At 46.2% G+C, this 10,000-nt stretch overlaps 1 protein-coding gene across 1 annotated transcript in view; it reads left to right on the top strand.

Moving 5' to 3' along the window:
* Siah3 (siah E3 ubiquitin protein ligase family member 3) overlaps positions 1-10,000 on the top strand; it is a 67,632-nt gene that overhangs the window by 1,069 nt on the left and 56,563 nt on the right. The window lies entirely within an intron of this gene.

Raw genomic sequence — 10,000 nt, forward strand, 5'->3', positions numbered from 1 at the left:
GAGAGAGAGAGAGAGAGAGAGAGAGAGAGTCAGAGTCTGACTGTGACTGTCTGGGTGTTGCTGGGAGGAGTTTAGCTCCTTTCCCTCCTGCCAAGGAGATGTGAGCCTCCTCTGAGGAGAGCAGTCAGAGGAGGGCTTCGCTTCAATTGTGTAATAATGAAACCCGGCTAGGAGCTGCAGCCGCTGCCTGGAGCCTGCAGGCGGCTGGCCGCTGAGCTGCCAGTGGCTGCCTCACCTGCTCGCTTGGTGCTGCTTTCTCCGTGTTCATCCCTTCATGTCAATGTTCTAAGCCAAAATGCAGGGCTAGAAGGACCTCTACACGTCACGGCGCAGATGAGGAAATTAATGAAGAGACACTGCGTAGGGATGTGGAGAAGCTGAGGGATGGGGAAAGGGCAATCTGGGACAGCACAGCTAAACTCCCCAAAGGTGGAATTGTCTAAAAATCAACTAAAACACAGGACTCATTAGATTGTGGGTTGCCTACCTTCACTGTACTGGGGGACTGAGTGGCGGGGGGGAGGGGTTGTGTCTGCAACTGACTGTGGGACTGTCTCCTGGAGACCAAAGCTGTGATTCTGGCCACTATAGTCGAGAGAGTGTTGAACGATGCTTGTGGTGGGTGCAATGTCGATATTGTACGATAAACTCTCATGATCAGATGGATGGTCCTCAGCCTTCTTGCTGCAGACCGGTGTTTATAAGCATTCCCCACCTCCGTTCCTGTCTTTAAACTGACAGCTGTCTGGAGCCTCTGAGGTCATATTTCAGGAGGGGGTGTGGACTATTCAGAGACCCCAACTGGCTTTCTGTGGTACCCAGGCTGTGACAAATCTCACCAAAGCATTCGTGTGTGCTCTCCCTGTCTTATACTCATTCATCTCTTTCCTCTTCTGTTATTTATTTTTTTATGGCTTGGTTTCGTAAATGAGAATTCTGTTCCAGTCATCCTTGGCAAAGCAAGAACATAGTAACCATATTAAAAATACTCTTGAATTCCATCCCATGGCTACTTTGGAGACCTTACTCCAATCCCATTATTTTGTCAACTCATATTAGCTACTTCCCTGCAGCAAGAAATATTGTTTACTCCTGTTTTGCATTTTAATACCTTTTAAAATTATGCAACCTAGCAGCTCTAAAGTTTGAATTTACATGGTTTACTGACTGCACCCAAGGATGGGGAAGGGAGGGTGCTCAGATCTTGCTGGGCAGCAAGGGGAAACCATCTGTGTATGTTCTGTACTGATGACTGCTTATTGGCTACAATAGTCTTGTTACCCCAATGCAGGGGCCCAGGGCTCGGGGTAGAAGGCTCTGAGTTGCCTTGGACCACTGTGTAACTGAATGACTCAACCTTTTTCAGCCTTCCCTTCCTCATCTTGAAGACAAACCTAGAAATATCTGTCCTGACTTCTCCTTAGCCTTCTGAAGCTGCCAGGAGATAGTGGGGGTGGGGGTGGGGGTGGGGGGGATGAATAAATATGTTTGTAACAATCTCTAAACACACACACACACACACACATACAAACGCAGACACACACACATGTACATACCATACACACACACCTTGCATGTAATTTATAGGCTTTTCAAAGAGTGTCACTAAAAGCTTTAAGATTACTTATGCTCCTGTAATCAGGAACAGAAAAACATGTCATGTGCTTTTAAGGAGTGATTTTTCATGGCTTAGTTTGTGTGTGTGTGTCGGTATACATATATACGCATGCTCATTTGGCTTTTCATTTCCCATTAAAACCCCCTTAGGAACTTAGCTCATTAGAGCCTCCCTGTAAGTAGGCACAGTGTGTTGTGTGCCATAGTGTTTGGGTCTCTTACACAGGACTTGGAGGGCCACTGCTGGCAGAGGGACCCACCCAGCAGCCAAACTGCTCTGTAGGGTCTCCATCAGCTCGTGCTTATCCAGCACCCAGGTGACAGAAGGTCAGCAGACCCACCGTTAACCTGAAGCTCGCAGACAGTGTCAGACTCTTAAAATAAAGCTCCATTGGCCTGCCGATTAAACTAAAAAGTGCATGCGAACTCAGAAGAGTTCTCTCCCTAAATGTTCACCTCCATAAATAGACCGCACCAAAATATATATATATATATAAAAATAAAAATAAAAAGTCTTTGCTATAATAAGCTGTGATCTGTTGGGGGAGGGGATTCCTTTTTTGGAGAGAGGGGAAAAAAAAGCTGTGGCAATGTTAACCCAGAATAGCTATTGATCTGTGGTGCTTCCCCGCACTTTAGGATAGGCTGGGACATGAAGCGGTGACCGAGGCTATGGAGCACAGCCTCGCTTTCTTGGGCTGCCTCGAGCTACAAAGGCAGCTGTGAAGACTGTGTGGAGACAGCTCTGCTCTTCCCTGAGGATTCTAACAGCATCTAAGGACTGCGAGAAGTGCTGAGTTATAATTCACTAGCTGAGCAGAGAACACCATGTAGCTTCTACAGGTCACCTTCATTAGCAGTCTCACTAACCTGGAGTCCTTTGAGCTGGTACCTTTCCTTGGAAATGGAAAGCAGAGCCTTCCAGGGACTGCAGATCCTGTGGTGGCTAAAGCCGTCACACCCATAAATCCATTCTAAATGATCCTACGCTGGCATGGAACACTGGGCTTTAAATGCCTGCCTAGAAATGGGTGAGCTAGGCTCGCTCCTCCAATCCTCCTATGTCTGTCTGTATCTGCCTGTACTTGTAACACTTTGCCTAGATCAGGATTTCAGATGGCGTCTCCTGCCCCAGTTTACTTTCCACACCATGGAAAGTGCTCCTCCAGGTAGCCAGCTTTCAGGCTAGCGATCTCCAGACGCTGCCCATCCCCAGGCTGCTTCCTGATCACACTCCTTGCATCGGCTGCCCCTTCCCACGAGAAGCGGCTTTCCTCTCCTGGTTCATCTCCCATCGGCCTTCCCACCAGAAGCAGTCCTGCCCTGCCTGCAGGCACTTCCTTTGCAGAGTGTTCCAGCCAGTTCCTGCAGCCAGGGTTCTCCAGGGAAGGGTCGGCAGGACCCTCTGATCCCATCCCTCAGCCCTTCCCAAGGCCACAGGGAGCTGAGGTGGCTGGGTGACTTCCTCCTCTTAACCATGGCTTTGATAAATGAGTTTTTAAAAAGAAATGCTAGCAAAATGCATTCTGGCAAACTTCCGAAAGGCCCTGTCTGAGGCGCCACCCACTGTCCTCCTCTGCATCGGGCTGAAGAAGATCAGTACCCCACTTCCCTGTCTCCATTCGGCTAGATCCCTGCCTTTCTTCTTTCTTATAACTCATTAATCTTAGATTTACAAACAGAACACACACACGCGCACGCGCGCGCACACACACACACACACACACACACACACACAGTGGTGGTTTTAATTTAAGTGCCTGGCAGAAGCAAAGTCTGAAACTGGAGTTGTTCCAGGTCCGTTCCTTGCAGCATCTCTATGCCTTTCATTCTGAGAGCAGCTTGTGGGGATGAATGTGAACCGTGCCGGTGAAGGGAGTGTGGAATGAAGGAAGGGGTGGGAAAGGGAGGAGGGGCCAGGAGATGAGGAAGAGGAGATAAAAGGGAGAGGGAGATAAGAGCGAGTAGGGGGAGGGGAGGAAAGAAGGGAGAGCAGAGAAAAGAGGGGAAAGAGGAGGTGTGACACCCGGCAAAGTCCAGCTTCTGCCTCTGCTGTGTGGGATGGTCTTTGGAAATCCTGAACTGCCCTGGAGCTTTGCTTAACTCTCCTGGACGCAGCACTGCGGGGGTCTGGGAAGAGAGCAGAAGATCTGAGTGTTTCTAGAGATTGAGAGGCAGCCTTTGGAGTGTTAGCGTGAATGCCCACTTGAAAGCAGTTCAAAGCTTCACAACAAGATTGTCGGGGAGCTGGTATGTGGGTTACACAGTTCTTCCCCGCACAGCCACATCAGAGGGTCCCTGTTCTCAGTCTCTTCCAGCCCGGTTTGGAGCTCTTTCACTGCTGTTACGACCTGAGAAGTTGGAGGGAGGCGGGCGAGGAGGGCAGGTTAAGGTCCACCCTCTCCCACTTTTAAACCAAAGGCTCCTTGGCCTCTGTCAGCCCCTTGGTTTCTGCAAATCTTCTATGACACTATGGGCACCAAACAGCCATGCAGCTTTTCTGGTTAATGGTGATTGTAAATGAGGCTCCTGAGCCACAGAACAGGAGGTCCCAGGCCCGGGGCAGTAATTCAGTTAACTGTGTGCTAGTGACTGTCTTGCAGAACAGGCTGGAGCTGGAAGCTGGACAGAGGTAAGTGGATTTCCCTCTGTTCTGCAGTTATCCTGCAGCCTCAAGCCCATTTTGTGAAGTTCCCCTAACTAGGCTGTCTCTACCTACGAGGACTGTCTGGGGAAATGAGACAACTGATAGCTTCAACTCCCTCTGATAGCCACATAGAGGTGAGAGATATTTGAGCGCTTTTCCCAAGTGAAGACAGACTACTTTCCTAGCAATTAGCAACAGAGAGAGGGTAAGGAGCAACTGTCTGAGACGGTGTTTTGTGCTTAAAAAGTCATCTTGCCTAAGCCATACAGTGACCTGCTCAGAGATGCAATGTCTTAGACGAGACGTCCACCTGGGGAGTGGAGTGCACATGTGCCTCCTCCGAAGCTCAAGGAAGGGTGGAGAGCTTGTCAAAGCAGGGAAGCTGGGAACACAGAGGGAGTTCCCCCGTGCTGGTTTCCTACTGCTGCCACTATGGCACAGCTGGGAAGGGAGCACAGTGTTTGAGCTGATTATGGCATCGGCAGCCAGAGCAGGCTGGGATCCAAAGCTGCCTTCCGGGAGCATCTCTCTCCCCAGTTCTGAATGGACGTGCAAAGTATATGTATATTTCTTGGGTCCAGGATGATAATTCAACTGGTTACGCAGTGTGCCATGATCAAATCATAGTGATGATCATTCCCACCACCTTTCCATCTCCTCCAGCACTGATTTATTTTGGGGGTTAGGAACCTCTGGATTTGCGTGATAGATATCTTTGACCTTTGCGAGACTTGTTTCTTTTCATTTGTGAAATGGAGATTGAGAAGCAGGCAGCCTTTGGAGTGTTCAGCATGAATGCCCATGGGTAAAACAGTATGGGCCACCTCCGTACCATTACCATTGGTGATCATGCCTGTTGTCATTACTGTGGAGCAAATCAGAAATGCTGGTCTCACAAATTAGTGGTATACCATGGCTCATCCCAGGCTGTGCAGGGGTACACATTCTTAAACCTTTGGCACAATGTAAATATGGCCCAGTTCTTGTCTTTAACTTGGATGGGTGAACAAATCCCTCCCATTCGATGTTGTAAGTATGGTAGTGTGAAAGAGATGTCCCCCCAAATTCTCAGGCGTTTGAATCCTTGGGCCTCAGTTGTTGGCTGTTTGGGGAGAGTTAGGAGGTGTGGCCTTGCTGGAGGAAGTGTGTCACTGGGGTGGACTATGAGGTTTCAAGAGCCTTGAGCCATATCCAGTGCTCTCTGTGCCTCCCATTTGTGGCTCCAGCCTCTCTCTCACCGTCTGCCACCTGCTTCCTCTGCTCCACTGTCATGGACTCTAAGGGAACAGTAAGACTCAAACCAACCTCTCTTTCTGTATTGCTGTGGTCATGATGTTCTGTCACAGACAGGAAGTTACAGCAGTAAAGCTAAGGCAAGTGAAGGTCAGGTTTCAAAGCATGCTCTTCAAGGGAGGGAGATTAGAACAATGTTCCAATTCAAGTCTAAACCATGAGGTTCAAGGATCAAGCATCTAGGGGCTGGAGAGATGGCTCAGTGGTTAAGAACACTGACTGTTCTTCCAGAGGTCCTGAGTTCAATTCCTGGCTTATAACCATCTGTAATGGAATCCAATTTGCTCTTCTGGTGTGTCTACAGTGTACTCACATATATAAAGCAAATAAATAATTCTTTAAAAAAAAAAAATCCAGCATCCAGTCTGAGGTCACAGCTGATGGAGCTGCAGCAGGGACAGGGACAGGTCTCACACTCATGCTATTTGTTCGGACTCTGCCTAAGGCAATGCCATGAGGGAACGGGCACTTTGGTACAGGAAGGAGGCCCTGTAATACGAACCACCAGCAGGGTTGAACATCGTCTTAGAGGAGCATTGCTCTCAGGATGTTGTCAGCTGGGCCACCACGGGGCAGCATCAAAGAAACAACTGTCTCTTATATCTAAAATGCTGATGCAGATGCATGACTCAGGCACACATGAGGGTTCATGGGAAGTCACCAAAGCCAAGCAGCCACCACTCCAGATGGTCAAATAGCGGGATAGATCAAGTTCTCTTACCAAAGGCTACATTTTCACTTTGGCTGTGAGCCCAGGATGAAAGCGCTGTCAGAAACCAGACCCATGTTTTTAGCAGATTTATTTTTTTTTAGTGGATAATTTAGAATTATGGTCTAACTGGGAGTGTCAGTTATACTTTCAAGAGATACTGAATCTCTTAATATAATTCCTGGTTCCTTTGATGTATTGTTAAATCATTACTCCAGGATGAGGAATGTGCTCCGTGTGGCTGGGCTATCTCCACTAGCCCATGGCATCAGAATTCCAGCAAGGAGAGAGTTGTAAAATGGGAGGGGTAAGCCTACTCCCCAACCCCTCCCCCGACAAACCAGGATAGGGTACAATGTGTGCGGGGGGTCATCAAAAGCCATATTTATAGAGGAAAGACAAAGTTATCTTACCCAGAAGGCCCCACAGACACAGAACCTAAACTAGTATAACAAGGTAGGTTTTACAGCAGGCCAACCAGCTAACCCAAGCTGGCCACCTCCTGGCTTAGTACCCAGATATCACTGCTCCTCAAATATGCCAAAGGACTTGGCCAAGATGTACCAAAGAGTCCCAGGCCAGTAGCCACTCAGAAACTCGGAGTCCTTTGCTATAGATTTGGTACACATGTGACATATTCCAGACTGAGCCAGGCCATATCCTGAAACTCTCACACAGTAGCTTTCCATTCTCTTGGACATACTCAGGTTAATAAGTCATGACCAGAATAGTTACAAATAACTACTATTTACTGAAGGCTGGACATGTTCTAAAACTGTTGAGTGCGGAACTAAATGTTTAACCGTCTCTAGGTAGGGGTGTATTATTATCACAATCCACCCTACATAATATCAGAGCAGAAAGAGGTTAACAAGCTGACCCAACACGGATGAGTTCTTGGTAAGTAAGCTTTCTCTTTCTTTGATTAAAACCCTGTGCCTTGTGACACCTCTTGACATGGTGCCAAGTCCAAGCTCACAACCCAGGCAACTTGCTGAGGACTCGTATTGAATGCACACTCTCTCTCTCACTGTAAAATATTGAGCTGAGAGCTTGTTTCATTCATCTCCGTGTATATAAATATGGGTATGATGTCCTAGCCCCTGCTGGGTAGTACTCAGTATTCCTCAAGGCTGCAGGTGGGGCTGGACACCTCTGTTTGCTGCAACCACCGCCAAGTCACCTATTGCTTAAGAGCCCTTATCTCGGGTTCTGATGTGGGGGAAGCCTGTGTGTATAGCTTTTAGATTGTAGATTTTTTTTTTTTTAAATAAACTACATGTACTGAGCACATACTAAGTACCAAGGACCATGCTACATAGTTTCCTGAAATTGCTTTAAACAGAAAAAAATGGGGGAGGAGGAGTGCTTGTAATTCTCTAAAGACAATCAACCAACAGGGTTGTGTATATTTTGTTGATATTCTTTTTAAGAGAGCTCAGAAAATTGGTACTGAATTCCTGTCCTCCCACCAAACAGATGAGGCAGGTAGATATGTACATGTAAAATTATGGGAACATGGATTCACAATGATGATTCTAGGTGCTGCAGGTCTGCATTTTCTGAACTCAATTAAAGACGGGTATTGCATAGAGTCTTTGATACATGGAAGTGAGTGTTTAAATTAAGATGTATGTCTCTGACACCTATATTTCAGCCTTCTCTGCATCAGGTCACACCACAAATTATTTCTAAAACAAGAGAGTATTGAAGTTGAAAGGAAAACTATGTCACCTACTATTCTGCTGACCTTCTTGGAGCCTCTGACTAATAGACAGATTTGGTTAGCCAATGGGCAAAGGATTGTCCAAACATGATATCTCTCACAGGGTGAGCCCCGTCAGAGACTTCATTGAAAAAAATAGCAAGGATCTCAGAGCTTACCTCTGCTTTCCCTGACAACAACCCCTCTTTCCCAAGACTGCTAGACAAGGCCCTCACACCAGCAGGCGCAGAGCTGCAGAGTGCTGTAATCATTCAGACTCGAGCAAATTGCCGAGCCTTTCAGAAAACTTACATGGTATTGATTTTTGAGAAGCTCAGTGGAAATTTTGTGGAGAAATGATAGTTAGGAATGAACGCGTGCGAGTAGGAGGGAGGAGAAGCCAATCACTGGGCTTTTGGGCTGAGCACGATTTAAGTCCCTCTCAACAGACAATTCAAAAATAATCACAAGTTATGAACATAACTATGTCTGGAAGTGACATTCAGTGCACCTTTTCCAAAAGACCACTTGGAGAAAAATACTTATTTTCTCAAATACCAGTTAATTGCTAGGTTTGATGGCTCATGTCTGTAATCCCAACACTTAGGAAATCGAGACAGGAGAATTATTTACCATGAGTGTAAGACTAAAGTGGACTATATAGTGGCTTTCAGGCCAGTCTGAGCTACAGAGCAAGATCCTAGCTCAAAAGACAAATATGAATATATAAATAAAAATAAAGAATCAGAAAATTCTCATATGACATTGTAAATATCTATATTAGAGTCCTAATAAGTTTTAAATTAGTAAAATTGTTCTTAGTACTAGTGGTTGAAACATCACTGCCCAATAATCTGCACTTATATAAACATTAGCCATCTCAGTTTTTAAATACCAGAACAGTAAAGAAGGTTAAGAGCATCAATGTAATTATTTTATAATTAGGAGATGGTTCTAGTATTATTTATATCACTGTGATAAAACACTTTGACAAAAAACAACTTAAGGTTGAAAGAGCTTGTTTGGCTTATGATTCCAGTTCCATCATCCTGGAGAGGTCAAGGCAGGAACCCCATTGGAGCAGCTCATCATCTTTCATCCAAGAACAAAGAAAGAACAAATGTGCATGAGTGCTCACTCACTTGATGGCTTGCTCTCAGCTCAGTCTCTCCATTTCCATATAGTTCAAGAACACCCTGTTCGAGGGAATGGTCTTGCCCACACCACCAACGAATCTAAGGCAACCCCTAGAGATACATCAACCACATGTAGACATTTCCTAATGGGGACTCTCATCTCAGGTCATTCAAAGTTGTGTCAAGTTGACAAGTGAAACTAATCATCCATCCCAGATAAAATAGAGGCTGGGGGGATCTTTCCTCAGCATAGCTATTCCTGAACCTCAAAGTGTTCCCTGTTTTCACTCTATACATTGATATGTTCAAATATCAATTGGACAACAGTATCTAAAATGAAAACATTTAGGAGTAGAGTTGTGTTGAGGCAGAGTCTCTCTCATTGTTTCTGCTTCCTGTGTACTCCAGCCTTGCTGACAGGTGAGCTTCTGGTGTATTCTCCAGGCTCTGTCTCCCATGTGGCCACAGGAGTGCTGGGATTACAGGTGCTTGCCACTGCAGTTGGCTTTTTGAGGAATCTAAGGATCAAACTGCAGTCATCAATCTTGTCTGGCAGTGCCTTAACCGGATGAACCATCTCACCAGCCCAATGAGCATAGCAATTTAGCCAGCGAATCAGATTTGGAAGGCTAGATATTCACCTCTGTATAGCCATCCTAATATCTGCAAGAAACAGGTTGATGGCAATTTTGAAACAACGTTGTGGCTCAAATTCTATTCTCCTAAGATGTGTGTTCATGTGAAGATCCTTCCCTTGTGGTGTCTGCTTTCCAGTGTGAACTTGTGCTAAGGAGCCCATACACGAACAACTTTACAACTTTTGAACTTTCAAATTAAAAGCTTTGCAGGGCAGTGGTGGCTCATGCCTTTAATCCCAGTACTTGGGAGGCAGA

Source organism: Mastomys coucha, unplaced genomic scaffold (genome assembly GCF_008632895.1).
Source record: "Mastomys coucha isolate ucsf_1 unplaced genomic scaffold, UCSF_Mcou_1 pScaffold9, whole genome shotgun sequence".
Lineage (NCBI taxonomy): Eukaryota > Metazoa > Chordata > Mammalia > Rodentia > Muridae > Mastomys > Mastomys coucha.